The 18,455-nt window shown below is 39.9% G+C and overlaps 1 non-coding gene across 1 annotated transcript; it reads right to left on the bottom strand.

Annotated features, from left to right (window-relative positions):
- Positions 1-16,794: 16,794 nt before the first annotated feature.
- Positions 16,795-16,924, bottom strand: LOC123462572. The gene has a single exon (XR_006638371.1). It is a non-coding gene; the product is annotated as a small nucleolar RNA SNORA71 (small nucleolar RNA).
- Positions 16,925-18,455: the final 1,531 nt, after the last annotated feature.

Here is an 18,455-nt window from a genome sequence, read left to right as displayed (position 1 = left end):
TTTATACAAGAACAAGAGTGAAAGTGAGAGATAGAGAGACAGAGAGAACGAGAGAGAGAGAGAGAGAGAGAGAATTGGCATGCCAGGGCTTCCAGCCACCAGGGGGGTGGGCTCTCCCCTCGTGTTCATGTGCAACGCTGCTCACTTGTGTTACTGAGCACCTGGCTTATGCGGAACCTGGAGAGGTGACTATGGGTCTTTAGGCTTCACAGGCAAGCACCTGAATCACTAAGCCTTCTCTGTAGCCCCAGACAAATATCTTTAACCTGACTTAAACATTGCATGACCTGTGAATACCCTGAGACATTGCATGGTAGCCCATTAATAATATGTACCTTGTTTGTGTATTAGTTAATTTTTAAATGTACGTGTGTGTGTGTGTGTGTGTGTGTAAGCCAGAGGACAACTTTGGTACTTTGGTGTTTTCCTCAGATATGCCATCTATCAATCACTTTTTGAGACAGCTTCTCTTACTGGCCTGAGATTTACCAGTTAGGTTAGACTGGCTGGCCAGGATTCTCCTGTGTCTGCCGCTCCAGCCCTGGGATTACAGATATACTCAGCCATGCCCAGCATTTTATGTGGGTAACAGGGTTTGAACACAGGTCCTTACCCTTAGAAATTAAGCACTTTACCCATTGAGCTATCTTCCTGGCCCGAGTTAATTTTTTTTTTTTTAAGCTAGCATTGGAACTCATAGTTGTTTAACCTCAGCAAATCTCTAAAGTCTGTCCTATTCTTGAATTGATTATATTTTTAAATAAATATAATTAAAGTAAACCAACAATGTAATTTGATAAAAGGACAAAAATTGGAGATCAATTTTAATATTTATATGTTATAATATATACTTATGTCTTATTTTACTATATTTAGCTACATATAAATTTAGCATGTAATCAAGTTAAGAATTATTAAATAATTGATACTGCTTTCCAGACCATGCCTTTACAAGTTAGTGTATATCTTGCACTTAAAGCACATCTCATTTCAGACTAGCCTCGTTTCGGGAGTTTAATCACCGTATGTGGCCAGTGCTACCGCAGGGGTAGAACTAACCTAGAACATTCCACCCAAAGGGCGCTCTTTGTGTGCTGCAGCCTCATATACTGAAGATGGGGGACTTCACTCTCTTCTTTGATTTCTGCTTCCCAACGCCAGAAATTGGTTGCAGGCAGGAAGGTAATTGCTTCCTTAAAATTTAGAAAGTTTTCCAAGGGGTCGCTAAAGGGTGCTTGTTATCATCTGAGGTACTGAGGGACCCTTTGTCCAAAGCAAGCTTTCTTTGGGCTGGATCAGAAGCATTCTCTGCATTCTAGGGAGTTTGATTTATGTTCTTACACGCTCATCACCCATTTTGGAGAGCTGGGTCTGGCTGTAAGCATCCTCCCCTGTGGTTTGCATTGGGAGGAATTTCCCAACCCATACCTACTACTTTTTCCTATGTAGGATTACCTAGAGATAATTCCCTTTGGAAGCATTTTTCTTCTATCTTTGGTCTTCTTTAAAAGGCAAATGTTCTGCCTCATGAGGAGTGTAACTGAAAACAATAGCTTCCATCTCTCTAAGGCAGGACTTTGCAAAGCCAGCTCAAGGGCGTAGTAGTCTGTCACCCTCAGAAGTCTGTCAAAGCTGAAACTTCGATGAGGAATCCAAGGATCTGAAAAAACACAGTGATTTTCCTCTGGCAGAGGTTTTTAAATTTCAGGGCCTCTTGCCCTAAAGGTCAGGCTTGGTGAGAAGCTTCATTTCTTAAAAAATATTTTATTTATTTGAGAGAGAAAGAGAGAGACAGAGATAAAGAGACAGACAAAAAAAAAAAAAAAAAAAAGAGTGGGTATGGGTATGCCAGGCCCTTCTGCTACTACAAAGAAATACCAGAAACACGTGCTACTTTGTGCAGCTGGCTTTACGTGGGTACCAGGGAATTGAATGGGTGCCACCTGGCTTTGCAAGCAAGTGCCTTTTTCTGCTGGGCCTTCTCTACAGCCCCATTTTAGACCCGGCGTTGTTATGTAGCTCAGGTTGCCTTGAATGCAATACCCAATCCAGGCTGGTACTGAACGCATGACCTTCCTGTCTCAGCCTGGAAGTGCTGAGATGACACTTCCAGCTGGAACCTTGTATGTAACAAGCATTCCTGACACTGCCGCCCTCTCTACAGCTCAGAAAACCTCGCAGGGACTGGCAGTCACCTTCCCAATACGGAGCTTGCGGCTGTGGGTCATTACTCACATTTCCCTGTGGACTTGTGCTTCAGATCTTGTGCCCCTCAGAGCATTTCCATTTGGCAGCATGAAATCTCATGTGCCTATTTTTGTAGGGGGGAAGGAATTTGTGGGGAAGCTGTTATAAAGAGAGGGCTGAAGACTGGGCTGGAGAGATGGCTTAGCGGTTAAGCGCTTGCCTGTGAAGCCTAAAGACCCTGGTTCGAGGCTCGGTTCCCCAGGTCCCACGTTAGCCAGATGCACAAGGGGTGCACACGTCTGGAGTTCATTTGCAGTGGCTGGAAGCCCTGGCGCACCCATTCTCTCTCTCTCCCTCTATCTGTCTTTCTCTCTGTCTGTCGTTCTCAAATAAATAAATAAAATAAAATAAAATAAAATAAATTTAAAAAAAAGAGAGGGCTGAAGAGACGGCTTAGCAGTTGAGGCACTTGCCTATGAACTACTCCTCTTGGCGTCCTCCAGATCCCACTTAAGCCAGATCAGTGACGCAAGCATGCAATGCTATTCTTGCCCACAAGGGGGTGCACGTCTATGGAGTTCATTCACAGTGGCTGAGAGGCCCTGGGGTGCCCATTCTCTTTCTCTTGTTCTTTCTCTCTCTCTCTCTCTCTCTCAAAATAATGATGATGAAAACACTGAATATCACCTGTGGTGAGACTAGTTTTGCTATGACTTTTCTTTCCAATCCACATTACACTTTTTTTTTTATTGATTAACTTTGTTATTTAATAAGTTTTCCTTAGAATAGTTATAAAATGCAGATAAACTAAAGGAAAGTTACCCACACACTCATCATCCTGAAATGCTTACTGCTTTTCACAAAAGTTGATTCCTAATGGTAATTTTTGTTTGTGTCTACCTTTATTTTTTAAAGACTTTTATTTTAAAGACAAACTTTGTTGTAAGTTGTAAAATGTCTGCCTCTGTATGGTTTTCCATGGTAGTTTTTTTCTTTGGTATGCCATAATTTAATTAACTTTCTATCTTCTCTTTTCTGTTTTTTTTTAAAATTAATTAATTTATTTATTTGAGAGTGACAGACACAGAGAGAAAGACAGATAGAGGGAGAGAGAGGGAATGGGTGCGCCAGGGCTTCCAGCCTCTGCAAACAAACTCCAGACGCGTGCACCCCCTTGTGCATCTGGCTAACGTGGAACCTGGGGAACCGAGCCTCGAACCGGGGTCCTTAGGCTTCACAGGCAAGCGCTTAACCGTTAAGCTATCTCTCCAGCCCTGTTTTTTTTTTTTTTTTTTTTTTTGGTGCTGGGGAGTGAATCTAGGGCCTGACACACACTAAGTGTGTACTCTACCACTAAGATGCATCCCCAACCCTGAAACTCATTTTTATCCATTTGTATAATATATGTATTAAAACATTTAGCAACATCTTTTTTTTATAAGGTTTAGAAAGACTTTATCAGATTAAGAGAAGTAAAGAGAAGAAAGTGCAGGGGGCTCCTGCCATGTGGAGGGCAAGAGGGGTTAGAGAACCCATGTGGGAGAAAGGGGAGTCTCCCCTAGTCTCTGCCTGGCTGACAGAGGGAAGCTTACCAGAACCTTGAAGTTCAGAAGCCAGCCGAGAGAACATCTTGTTTTTTATAACGTAAGTAATATTGTTCTGCATTCTGTAGTTTGCTTTTCTCATTCAGCAATGTTTTTAAGATTCATTTCCATTCAGTGACACTTAAATTCATTCCTTTATATTATGACCTTACCATCTCTTATATATCTGTTCCCTACTTATGGAAATTTAAACTGTCCTCCCAAACTCTACTTCCCACCCAGTAGTTATTGTCCCCTAGATTAGATATACCCAAAGATGTCTATTAGGTGATAAACATAGTAATTTCTAAAAATAGATGGTGTCATATTTTTCTTCCATGCTGTGTATTTAGCTTTCTATCAGTAACATGTATTTGTGTTTCCAGGGTCTTGCCCATGCTTGGCTTTGGGAAAACAGTTTTTCACAGCTTCCTAGAGGAGATATAGCACATTAATTTGAAGTGGGGTTATGCATTTTTTCCATTTTTATTAGCTAAATTAATACTTTCAGATAATTATCTGACTATATTCTTATAAAAAATTCCTACCTGGTCAAAGGCTATACTTTAAGACTTTCAAAACATATTTTGAACCTTCCAACAATTGTTTTAACTAGTTTTACTCCTATCTAAACCATGATAAAATGAGATATTTTCCATGTTATCACAAAACTCTGGTTATTCATTTTAATCTTATTATTACAAGCTGATCAGAGGTGTGTAAAGTATGCATTGCTTTAATTTTTGCTTGATGACTGGTAAGGCTAAATATTTTTATTTAAAGTACATTCAAACTTCCAACTTTTTTATTGGGTTAATCTTGTCAATCTTTTTCTTATCTACCCACTGTCATATAATTTAAAACTATCTGCCTAGTTTTTGCCACTCATTTAATCTTATATCAATTTTTTCATACATACATACATACATATATATATACATATATATATGTAATATGTAATAAATATATGTAATATATGTTTCATTTAGACATTTAAATATTAAGAGATTTAATATATACTTCAGGTATGTTAGGCAAGCTATCTACCACTCAACTATATTCCTAGCCCCCTTTTTGCTTTTTCTTTTGAGACATTGTCTTACTAAATTGCCTAAGCTGGCCTTGAATTTGATTCCAAGCAGTTTTGAACTTGCAATCTTCCTATGTCAGCCTCTTAGTAGGTTGGATTAACAGGTCTTTAGAAACAACCTTAGCTTAAATAACAATTCATGTCTTATATCATAAAGCATGTTCATTATGAAAAGAAATGTTTAAATACAAATTAAGAGAATAAAGTAAAGCTTATGTAATTTCACCAACTATAGAGAATTTCTGACACTTTAATGTATATCCCTCCAGCATACATAATGTTCATATATAACATTTTTACACAAAGTCATGCATAACATAACATGATAACTTACAATTTAAATGACAGTGAGAGTTCTAATGAATCATCAATAACAATGCTACATTTGAGGCTGCACCATCACTTACTTAGCTAATCTCTTATTTTTTTTTTAATTTTTTATTTATTTGAGAGCGACAGACACAGAGAGAAAGACAGATAGAGGAAGAGAGAGAGAATGGGCGCGCCAGGGCTTCCAGCCTCTGCAAACGAACTCCAGACGCGTGCGCCCCCTTGTGCATCTGGCTAACGTGGGACCTGGGGAACCGAGCCTCAAACCGGGGTCCTTAGGCTTCACAGGCAAGCGCTTAACCGCTAAGCCATCTCTCCAGCCCTAATCTCTTATTTTTGAACACTCAGCTTATCTTCAAATAGGACTACCCTTTCCAGAATGTGTTTGGTTTCTTCATAGGACAAGCAATATTTCACATATAACCCCCTCACAAAGGGCGAAAGTGGGCTCTTTCACCAAGGATCATCTCATTCTGGCACTGAAAATGTAAACCATCCCAGTATATTTATTATTACCTCACCTCTGCAGAGGTTCTTGGAGACCATTATTAGTCAGCTAAGAGTTTGAGCTTGTAGTATCTCCTCCCCCTCCCCCAAGTCCTCAAGTAGCAGGGCTGTCCTCACCTATCTGAATGGTGCCAGCCAGAATGCCATGCTGCCACCTTGTATGGTGTGAAGTAGTGGTCCTGTGTAGGACAGGTAACGATCCAACCATATGCAACCTTTCCAGTCATCTCACTGAGCATGTGATTGAGGGAGAAATGTTCTCCAATTTCAGGCTATAAGAGCATCACCAGTGGGAGCGTGCTTCAGAACAGATCTCCAGGCCCCAGCCTATAACTTGTCTTTCAGTTGTTCCTTGAGAGCGCCCTAGGATTTGCATTGCTGACAAGTTCCCAGCTGCCACAGATGTTGCTAGTCTAGGGACCTAAGTTCTGAGCATCAGTGGCTTAGTCTCTCTCCCCACAAACCATCCCATCGCAGTCGCTTCCCAGCTTAAGTCCTTTTATGGTTTCCTCCTGTCTACAGGACAAAGTCCAGACTTCTTGGCAAAGCACACACATCTTTTATGCTCTGGCCCTGAGCTGTTTTGCTCCTGCCTCCCTCTTCATGCTTCAGCCAGCTCCACAGCTCCTCGCCTCAGGGGGCTCATCCGTTTGCACTGTATCCACAGGGCCTGGGAACTGTGCTTTCTGGATAGGACTGTGGAAAGCTGGTAGGAAAGAGAGAAGTCACTGTGCATTTTCCTTGGGCTTTTTGCCCAAGGTTTTGCAATGGTTGTTGTCACGCTGTAACTGTAGGAAAGGATCTAAACATAATGGGTTCTTTTCCTGAAGCTACAGTGTCCACTGAGTTCTGGCCATTTTTCTCCTCATTTGGTTCATCAGACAATAGGTCATAATGACCTCTGGACATTGATGGTCCCAGACATCATCATTTTGGGGTTCTTGTAACTGGCCCACATTTTGGGGGACAAGATCTTTATCACATTTTCATTGAGTACCCACTTTCAATTGCTTTTTTCTTCCTTCCCGCTGACACCCTGGCTCATGTAGGTCCTCATTTCACTGCCCCCTCCCTCCTTCCAGGCGGGTGCCCCCCACACCTTGCAGTTCACAAGTCTTCGCTTTTCTCTGATGTCAAAAAGCCCTGTCATTTGTCTTTAAGCGAAACTTGACTCTTCATCCCTTAATATGTAGATCGAGTGCTATTTACTTTATAAAGCTTGCATCCCCCTCTCCAATTTTACTGTTTCTGGTACACACACACACACACACACACACACACACACACACACACACACACAGTGAATATATTAAGAAATACACATATCTGAAAATCCTCTCACTTAAAGCAGCTATTTATATACTCTTAGAGTGATAAAACTATCAACATAATCTAATATTAGGACATTTCATAAGCCCTATACCCACTGGCAACCACTCCCCTCACTCCATTTGCCTTGCTCCTACCAACCACCCATGTACTTTCTTTCTCTATGGTTTTGCCTAGACTGTCTAAATATTTCAAAAGAGAGAGAGAGAGAGAGAGAGAGAGAGAGAGAGAGAGAGAACTATGTATCATTTTATCATTGACTTTCTTCATTCATTACAATATTTTCAACTTTCATCCATGCTGTAGCATGTGTCAGCAATCTAAATACATTTCAGTGTGTTTATCCATTCATCAGTTGATGGACAATTGGTTTGTTTCCACTTCTGGGCTGTTAGGAACAATGACTGTATAAACATTAGTGTATAGTTTTCATATGGACAGGTTTTTTCAATTATTTTGTATGCATACCTAGGAGTAGAATTTCTGGTCATGTGTTTAAATTATTGAGGAACTGCCACACTGTTTCCCAAAGTGACTATTCCATTTTACAGTCCCACCAGCCGTGGAGGGTTCCAATATTTCCACAGAACGTCCAGCAGTTACTGTTGTCTGACCTTTAGATTGTAGCTAAGCTAGTTTGTTTGATGGGGAAGGCCATGATGGTTTGCACTCATCTATATCTACATTCCTTAACAATGAGAGAAGGTTAGGCATCTTTTCATGTGTCCATTGACCATTTAGAAGTCTACTTTGGGGAAATGTCTAGTGAAGAGTTCTTTATATATTTCAAATACAAATCCCTTGTCAGATTCATGATTTTCAGTCATCATGTACTATTTTTGCTTTCTTTCTTTACTTGCAAGGAGAGAGAGAAAGAGAGGAAAGATAGAGACAAACAGAGCCAGAAAGCAGAAGAAGAGAGAGGGAGAATGAATCTGGGTGTGACAGAAGCTCTTGCCATTGCAAATGACCTCTAGACTCCTATGCCACTTTGATCATTTGGCTTTACATGGGTCCTGGGGAACAAAGCACAGTCCATTAGGCTTTGCAAACAGGCACCTTTAACTGCTGAGTCATCTCCCCAGCTCTATTTTTCACTTTCCTTCACATATGAATGCCCAGTTGGAACATAAATATGCTTAATTCTGATGAAATTCCACTTACCAGTTTTTTATTCTTTTTGTTGTTGTTGCTTTTGCTGTGGATGTTATATCTAAGAAACCAATGCTTAATTCATAGTCTTAGGGCTACCATGACTGCTATGCTATTTAAACAATCAAAACAGTTTCTCATAGTTCTAAAGAGTAAATTCAAAATCAAAATGCCAGAAGAGTTGATTTCTGATGAGGCCTCTTTTTCTGACATTTGTGTTGGAGGCTCATTACCCTGTCCTCACATGACTGAACTTTCTTCTCTCTCTCTCTTTCTTTCTCTCTTTCTCTCAATCTCTCTCTCACACACACGTGTGTGTGTGTATGTGTGTGTGCGTGTCTGTGTGTGCGTATGTATACATGTATGCATAAAGAAAGATATATTTAGGGACTTTTCTTATAAAGACACTAATCTTATCAGATTAGGACTGACCCTATGATCACATTTAATCCTAATTACTTCCCTAAGGGCTATACTCTAAATTTAGTCACAGAGGGAATTAGGGAATTAGGGCTTCAACATATAAATTTTGAGGGGAGCATAAAGTAATGGAGATTTAGTCCTGTGCTTTTCTCATGAGAGTTTTATAGTTTTAGTCCTTACATTTAGATCTTTGACAATTTTTTAGTTAATTTTTGTGTGCAGCAGGAGATAAGAGTCCACCTTTACTCTTCACATATGAGTGCCTAGTTGTCCCAGTATCACTTGTTGAAAAGGTTATTCTTGAATTGACTTGGCACCTTTGTTGAAAATCAATGGAACACAAAGTTGAGTGACTTTTTTAAATGTAACTATGGCTTTCTATCATTGACTTAATTCCATACCAGGTAAGCATCTCAAATCCAGTAATTGGACACTTACAAAGATGGAGGTAGGGCATAATGCTGAACACAAATGGCATTCAACACACACACACACACACACACACACACAGAGAGAGAGAGAGAGAGAGAGAGAGAGAAACATACTTAAATGTATCTGAAAGTTTTCCTAGTTGTCAGATCTCTGGATTTCTTCTAGAACTATATACTAGTTCCTCTGGGTAAATTTTGTGACACATTTCTTTATAATGAGTCTGTTTCTTTCTCACCAACCCGAGTGTGTGTGTGTGTGTGTGTGTGTGCATGTGTGCACACATGTATGTGTATGTGTGTGTATACCCTCTTGGTCTGTTTCTCTAGGGAGTCTAATATGGAGACAATAATAATTTAGAAATTCACATGATTAAATTCACATCTCTATCATAAGTGCAAACATTAATAAAATTGTAACATCTTATGTTTTTCCTGATTGAGATATAAATCAATACAAATAAAACTAAAATCCACCTTCAAGGTTTCTCCTTTAAAATCATTTCAACACTCCTTCCCTCATTATAAGCATGAGACCTTTGGGTTGTCTACATGATCACTTATAACCTTACTGGTTCCTTCATTAATTAATGAGTTCAATTAAAATTTATACATACTTCTGTAATATTTTTATGAAGCTGGGCATGGTGGCACACATTTTTATTCCTAGCACTTGGGAAGCAGGGGGAAGAGAATTGCTGTGAGTTTGAGGCCTGCCTGGACTATAGAATAAATTCCAGGTCAGTCTGAGCAAGAGTGAGACCCTACCTTGAAAAAAAAAACAAATAAAATAAAGTGATGATTTTCTATGAGTATTATGATTCTATCATCTTTCAAAGTTGCCCTATAGCCCATGTAGCACTGGGAAGAGCCTCTCTGCTTTTTGTCATAGGGTTTCATACGTTCGAAGTAGTCACCAGATAGGGAGCAACCATTTTCTTCTGTACACTGACAAAGAAGAATTCAGTCATATAGTTTTAAATATTTTATTTATTTATTTGAGAGAGAGATATTGCGGATATATATGGAGAGAGAGAGAAAGAAAGAGAGAGAGAGAGAATGGACATGTGAGGGCCTCTAGCCACTGCAAATGAACTTCAGGTGCATATGCCACATTATGCATCTGGCTTTACATGGGTACTGGAGAACTGAAACTGGGTCCTTTGGCTTTGAAGACAAGTGTCTTAAGTGCTAAGCCAGCCCCAGCCTTATATTTCATTTCTGTCAGCACACCTTCCATAGGGTGTCATAAATTGTCTGTCAGCTATTTTGAGCATTGGAAATAATTCACACTTGAGGATATTTGAGGAAAAAATAGAAAATACCTACCATAACAATGGACCTCAGGTTTTTCTGAAGATCACGTTTTTTTTTTTCCTCTATCTCTCAACACTCTCAACTTTGTTTTTAAATTTTTAAGTCCCCAAAGCCCTTGCTTATTCATTAGAAAGAAATGACAGCATGTTGTTCTTGTTTCATGGCTATTGTATAATGAAAAAGTTCTCCTTGCATTATTTTTACAATTTAAAGATGTATTTTGTTTGCTTGGTTGGTTTTTAGCTTGGGGCTCAGACTTCTGTTAGGAGCTTTCCTCAGAGGGAAACAAACAGGCTTGAAGTACTCTACAGTGCCTGAGAGTACTGAGTATATTGAATTTTTACCTCCTACTCTTTCTCTCTTTTTTTTTTTTGGTTCATTTTTTATTTGTTTATTTGAGAGCGACAGACACAGGGAGAAAGACAGATAGAGGGAGAGAGAGAGAGAATGGGCGCACCAGGGCTTCCAGCCTCTGCAAACGAACTCCAGACGCGTGCGCCCCCTTGTGCATCTGGCTAACGTGGGACCTGGGGAACCGAGCCTCGAACCGGGGTCCTTAGGCTTCACAGGCAAGCGCTTAACAGCTAAGCCATCTCTCCAGCCCAGTACTTATTTTTTATGGAAGAGACTGTGGTGTCCCATCCTGCCCCATTACTTTACTTACACCTGTACCTTCCCTAATAGATTATCAACTGCCTGAAGGCCGGCATCTTCTTGTGTCTCCCGTGCCTATCTATGCTGTAGTCACATACACGTTGTTTATGCTCAACAATTATCTGTTGACGGCCTCCGTGTGTGATGTCCACCAGCAGTGATTACGTCATATGCATTCCCCCACTTCATGGTGCCAGAGAACGCATTCCCAATCAAAAAAGAAATCCCCTTATTAAAGAAAACTACATATATTTTTATCCCCACAATAACTTTTTATCACAAATTTTGTAATTCCTTTTCAATTGTGCAGAAGCAAACATCAACAACTGGTAAACTATTCAGCAAGTAATTATAAGTAAAAAGACAGCCTTCATGCTGTCGTGTGGGTTTAAAACTGAGAAGGAAAGGCAGGGGGTTGAGCTTGCTGAGGGAGAAAGCCTGAAATGTACCTGCATTGTACTAAGTGGGCACCTTTACATGATTTATTATATTATATTTATTATTTATTGTATTATTTCTCAGAAAAAATGTATTGGTTTGCAAAGAATTTGAATTTCAGAGAGATTAAGCACTTTATCTAAGATCACACAATTATGTTTTAAGACCAGGTCTCTTTAGACTCCAAGCTTGTGCTTTAAGGTTTTTCTGAAGGATCAACACAGAGTGTTGAAACTGGTGAAATTTTTGGTTCCCAACATACCCAACTCCCCTTGCCTACAACTGAGTGTATTTATGTCCTCTTTACAATGATTCTCTGCTTTTCGACCTAGGCTTTCCAAAGAATCAGGCAAACAGCCTTACCTCTGAACTCATTCTCTGCTTCCACCCCAGTGAATATCTGAACTTCCTGGGGGCATAATAACTTAGAAATGTTCACATATATTTATCAGCCAAATTCTCAGCTACAGAGATCAATAAGTCACATTCTTTTTTTTTAAAATTTCCCTAATGGTTGCATTCAATGGTGTCTGTCCTTTTGCATTAAGAAGTCACTTTATAGGGCCTGGGGAGATGGCTCAGTGGTTAAAAGCACTTGCTGGCAAAGGCTTCCAGGTTCAATTCCCCAGTATCCACAGAAAGCCAGACAAAGAAAGTTGCATGCACATCTGGCATTCCATTGCAATGGCAAGATACCCTGGCACATGTGTGTGGGCACACATGTACATATGTGCACACACATAAGTAAATACATTTTAAAAATAATTTTAATTAATTTATTTATTTGCAAGGAGAGAGAGAATGCGCATGCCAGGGTCTCTAGCTCCTGCAAATGAACTCTAGATGCATGTGCCACATTGTGTATCTGGCTTTATGTGGGGACTAGGGAATCTTACTAGGGTGTTAGGCTTTGTAGGCAAGTGCCTTAATGACTGAGCCATCTCTCTAGCCCAATCAATTTTTAAAAGACAAATCACATTATTCTTGTCTACCAACTGACTAAAATTTAAAAAAATTCATTTCCACTAGTGGTACCTCTTTAACTACTGCTTTTATTCTTCTGAGCTTATTACCAAACTGGGTAATAGGGTCAACAGGATGGCACTCTGTGTTCCCTCACCTTGCTCAGGCCTTATGTGGGTACCAGCTATAGAAGTCAACTGACATGAGCTCTGCAGGCCTTAATGTCATAAGCAGCACTTCAGGCAGGCATACGGGAAGGTTCTAGACCTTTATTTTCTTTAATCAAAGCCTTTGTTTCACTTAGCTGCACCAAGAACTCATTGAAATATATGATTGAACCCATGAATATTTATGTTATAAGTCACAAATTTTAATTGTTTTTGTTCATAGGATTTAGGTTCAACTTAATTTGATAAGGTCAAGAAGAAATATCATATATTTTCCCACATCTGATTAATGAATTATTACCTTATATATAGTAATGATCAAACCATTAATCATTTAACTTTTCCCTCAGGCATGAAACAGATTTTGCTTTTGAGCTTCTTAAGAGTATGACTTTGACAGCGTTAGCCATAAAAGCTCCAATTTATTCTCTTTTCAGTTTGTGGATTTACTCCACGACGAAACATTCTGACTTCATGAAGAAGGGAACCATGTTAAAAGCAAGTATTATTAAGGTAATACTACCCCTGGGCACATTTGCTAACCACAAGATTAAACTTCCATTTAAAAGAAACCCTTTGAGAATTGTTAGTTTGTCATTCAGTTCAAGGTTTATGTGCATAAAAACCTCCCAGTCCAGGTAATGTGCCCTGCAAAGTCGTGTCATATGCTGTCTTCCAAATAGGATATTTTGGGGTCTGTAATTTCCCTTGGCTGGGAGATGGCCTACTTACGCTCAATTACTGAAATGATGTAAAAGTGCTTTTTAACATTTTGATATGACTTATCAATGCCCCTTTATGTTGGAGAAATGTAAATGCCAACCCTAAGAGTTAGTATTTCTCTGTGCTGGGCACATCACACATATCTGTCATAAAGATAAATAAAATAAAGTGAGATGTTTCAAAATCCCTGCCATAATATGTTTCTGTAAATGTTCAGAGTATTCATTCTGGTTTCTCTTCCTCTCTACCTTGCTTCCTTCCTTTGTCTTGAGAAGTCATCTGTCCTATTTCAATTCAGATGTGGAAGTCATCCTCCCCCAGCCCCCACCCAGCAAGGTTGTGGTGACATGGTACCTTTGAGACCAGGCAAACAGGACCTGACCCACCTGTGCTCCTGGAAGGGCTGGACGGGCACTGCTCACACAGTGCATGGGCTGCTGGAGGACAGCATCTTTCTTTCCCAGCAGAACTCAGTCTCCTTAACCCAACTGGGTATTAGCATTTTATCTCCTCTGAACAGGCACGTGGCCCTCGTACAACATGTCTCCATCTCCCTTTTGTCTTCTTTGTCCCTATGGGCATTGATCTGCCCACCCTCGAGCTGCAAGTTGGGCCCTTGAGGCTTTGGGGTGAGACATGATGCAAAAGGAGGAAGGAAAATCTTAGGCATGGAACAAAGCCACTTGAGAACTGTGGCATCAGCCTAGGACTTTGATTCTGTGTGTTTGTGCCTTAATGCTGGTTACTATAGCTACCGAGAGCGACCCACATAAGGGAACCAGGCAGGGCTTTTCATGAGAATTGTGAATCATATTTTCTTTTTTGAGCTTGTCTTGCTCTGAATGTCAAATCAAGGACACCTACTTTAATTAGTGGTTAAGGTGCCTGACAGTGTGTGACCCCGGAATGAGATTTCCCGCCTTCTGCCAGATGCAGTATGTAAGACACCAAACTAATCGGGAGGGTCTTTGAGGCATATTTTAAGCTCATTAGCATGGCCACCTATTCAGTTGCGAATGCTCAGTGTCAAATTTGTTAATTTGAAGAAACAATAGGTAACGATCTCTCTTTCCTCTTCTTCCACAATCAGATGAACATTTTCCCATGTCATTAGGCATCACAAGAGAGGAGTGAAGCCTCTTATAGGAGTTACAAAGACTAGACAGGCTAGAGAACAGCCTGCACAACTTTATGACATATCTATTTTTCTCTTCAGCACCCTGTACATTGTCTCAAAAGCTACTGTACACACTTAACTTCCCATCTTCTAAATTGTCCAGCTCTGTGGTTAGAAGCCATTCTCTGCAGAATTTTACTTTTGGGGAGCCTGCATTCCAAAGCTCAATGACAGAAGCACTTATAAACCATCTCTCCAATCTTAATGAGAAGCACAAAGAAAAACAGCTTCTCTGGCCAGGATGGAAATGATTATCAATTGAAGAGTTCCCCACAGAGAAGCCTCTCTACATGAGGTCTGAAAAATGTCCAGAACATAATCTAATAATAGGAAAATAAATAGAAATACTAAATAAACAACCCCAACAAACCAATAGCTAGCATCACGAGCAGAAATCTGGAGTGCTGACTGTGTGAGGATTTCTCTTGGCTCAGAGCATCTTAGAGATATGCACCTGACCTGTGTGACATCATATTGAGGTGAGGAATGTCGCTGTGCTTGTCCATATAGATGAAGGTATATAAAGAAATCAGATTTGGCTCACCCACAATCATCTTGCACAGAGGTGAGTTTAATACAGATGCAAACATCCCTATATGCAGTGGAGTCTTGGTCCTCTTATACTCTGCCTCTTCTAGCATTTTCTTTTCACTATGAATACTTACAAATGTTTCCTTTATACCTCACTGAGTCTACTGTGGGGAGCACAAGTAATAATTTTCCCAATAACTTGAAATGTGTACAAGTAATGTTACACATAGTCATGGTAAAAAAAAAAAAAGCTCAAACTATATTATTTTAGGGGAAAAAAGCAGAGAAAATCAACTCTAACTGTACCATTTGTATTGTTTTTGAGACAGGATCTGACTGTGGGTCTGGTACTCACAATGTAATCCAGGCTGACTTTGAACTCAAGGCCATTTTCCTGTCTCAGCCTTCCCAGTGCTGGGATTGCACACATGTGTCACCACGTCAGCTGTGACTTGCATTTTAGTGTGTACCCTTTTAGATACTTTAGCTTGCATATTCATAGTGTACAGATACCACTGAAATATGTAGTCTTATCTTTGTAAGAATGAGATTATACAATACATAATTTTACACCTTTACATTTTGCACATGTAAATTGTTAACATGTAAATATATTGGTACATATATATATATATATATATATATATATATATATATATATACATATATATATATATATATATATAATTTTTTTTGAGGTAGGGTCTCACTCTAGCCCAGGATGACCTGGAATTCACTATGTAGTCTCAGGGTGGCCTTGAACTCATGGCACTCCTCTTACCTCTGCCTCCCGAGTGCTGGGTTTAAAGGCGTGCATCACCACCCCCAGCAACATATTTGTTTTAATTTTAGGGTTTTTTTTTTAAAATGTTTTGGAAACATGATCTTACTATAGCCCAGGCTGGGCTTGAACTCAGAATTTTCCTATCTCTACCTCCCATGTGTTAGGATTATAACAGTACATAAACATCCTGGCTGCTTCCTTTTAATGACTAAATAGTAATCTATCATGTAGATTTTAATAAGTTAGGTAACTTATTCTTTATGGGTTATGCATTTAGTTTCTATTTTTATATGAAGTAGAAACACTGAAAAATACATTTTGATCAGTAATGTTTGCACACATCCTTAGATATAAATATGCAATTTATTGGTTGATCAGCATTAGTCTAGTGTTTTGTTTTGTTTTGTTTTGTTTTGTTTTGTTTTGTTTTGTTTTTTTCCTAGGGAAGGGGAGGCAGCAGCGGGAGGCTATGTAAAAGCTGCTCCTACAAATCACTCAACTATATTCTGTGTTCTCTACTACCCCAGTCCTTGCCCCAGGCTGGATGGAAAACCCATACCCAGAGGCCACCCGAGGCCCAGACCAATAGAAGTGAACTATTTGGGAGAAACAGCAAAACCTCCCTGCAAGCTGCTCACTCAGTTTGGACTCCAGTACTGCCCAGGGCAATGAGTCCTACAGCCTTCCACTGAAGGGACTGTCATCTTCTTTATTTGTACCAGAGGTAGAATCCTGACCCTCTGGTAAACAACACACAGCTAGACACAGAGGAAGCCATTGCCCACAAGACTATGAAAAAGAGAGCGAGAGAGAGACAGCACATATGTGCACTCGGAGTTAAGAGATGCAATGGTTTCTATAGGTTTCTAATTAGTGCCAAGCACATGGCTGAGGGTGTGGATGGAGCCAGGGAAGGCTGCTGTAGGGAGGTGGTCACTACTCAGGTTCCATACCTCCACCAGAACTGGAGGATGGCAGGTAGCAGGAAGCAGCAAGCAGGTGCAGAGATGACGTAGGAAAGCACCAGGGTCTGGCAAGGACAGGAGGGACCTTCCAAATACGGGGAAAAGCTTTCCGCATCCTCCCCTGCACTATCAATGACCAGGACACGGGCAGTCCACGATCACTTTTGAATGCAGGGGCTTGTCTAGTGTTTTCAAGCACAATGGCTCATTGATCATATATGACATAAAAACACCTTCCTCTAAAATATCTGTTTCCTCCCTCCCTTGTCATCACATAAGCTATTTGCTGAAAGTGATCTTGAGCTTTGTAGTCATTTCTACCTCAACAATCTTGGCCAGTAGGAATTTAGCATGGGGGAGGGGAGGAGAGAAGACAAGAGGAATTGCAAACTCTGTGTAAATAGAGCTCCATTAGTGGAAGAGTCCAGTGCCATTCCTTGTGGAAAGTTCTGAATACAAATATTCTCTAAATGCTGATGTCATAAAAAATACACTTCATGCAAAGGGACAAATTATGGCAAACAAATTGTGAAGGTCAAATTATCTTCTAAGAAGGCACATGGAGGGCTAGAGAGATGGCTCAGTAGTTAAGATACTTTTCCCCAAAGGCTAACAGCCCAGGTTCGAGTCCCTAATGCCCACAAAGCTGAATGCACAAAGTGGTGCATACATCTAGAGTTTGTTTACAGTGGCTGGAGGTTCCGGCATACCTATCTCTCTCTCTCTCTTTCTTCCTTCCTTTCTTTCTTTCTTTCTTTCTTTCTTTCTTTCTTTCTTCCTTCCTTCCTTCCTTCCTTCCTTCCTTCCTTCCTTCCTTCCTTTCTTTCTTTCTTTCTTTCTTTCTTTCTTTCTTTCTTTCTTTCTTTCTTTCTTTCTTTCTTTCTCTTTCTTTCTTTCTCTCTCTCTTTCTCTGCAAATAAGTAAATGTTCAAAATAAAATTTTATAATAAGGCACATGGAGAAAGAAAGCCCCAGGTGACAGAATCCCATCAGACCTGAAGCAAGAACTTTCATGGGACATCACATATCTTTCTAGGAACTTCACATCTCCTTGATCTTTCTGCCTCCAGTGTTTTAGAGCTGAGTACAGTAAAATCGTAACCTAAGACTTGCCTTTCAGGAAAAGAATAACCAGTAATCTGATCCCAGAAAGTTTTTGGCAGTGAACTTTTTAAATACTGAGCAGAAAGATTTTCCCCTCACTCTGGCCTCCATGAAGGGAATTAAAAAAGAAAGGAAGAAAGAAAAAAATCATATTTGGTCACCTTTAAAAAGGATCAGGCATCAGGGGAAGTACTCTACACTATCTCACTATCTCCTTGCTTCCTTCCAATAACTTCATGATTAACCCATTATTACCTCATTTTATAGAAAATGAAAATTGAAATTCAGAGAGAGAAAGAGCTATGCCTTAAATCATATAGCTGGATAGTGCCAGACTATATTTGAAGATGGTTCTCTTGAGCTGCAAATCTCATATCTTTCTATCATACTTATGTGTTTAAGTAATCCTTCCTATAACTGTCCTAACCCAGATCCAAGTACTTGCCCTTGGCTATAAGGCGTATGCCTTAACTAGTCAGGCAATATGACTTTGTGAATTAGGGTCCTACCTTTCATCATGGTAGCAAGCCTCAGACTATAAGCACAAGGTCATCCCTAGCTTGAATACAGCCTCACCTCCTCCTCTGGTAACTATCAAGTAAT

Source organism: Jaculus jaculus, chromosome 7, assembly GCF_020740685.1.
Source record: "Jaculus jaculus isolate mJacJac1 chromosome 7, mJacJac1.mat.Y.cur, whole genome shotgun sequence".
NCBI classification, from domain to species: Eukaryota; Metazoa; Chordata; class Mammalia; order Rodentia; family Dipodidae; genus Jaculus; species Jaculus jaculus.
Note: the sequence above shows the minus strand (reverse complement) of the source record. Positions and strands in the feature narration are given on the sequence as shown.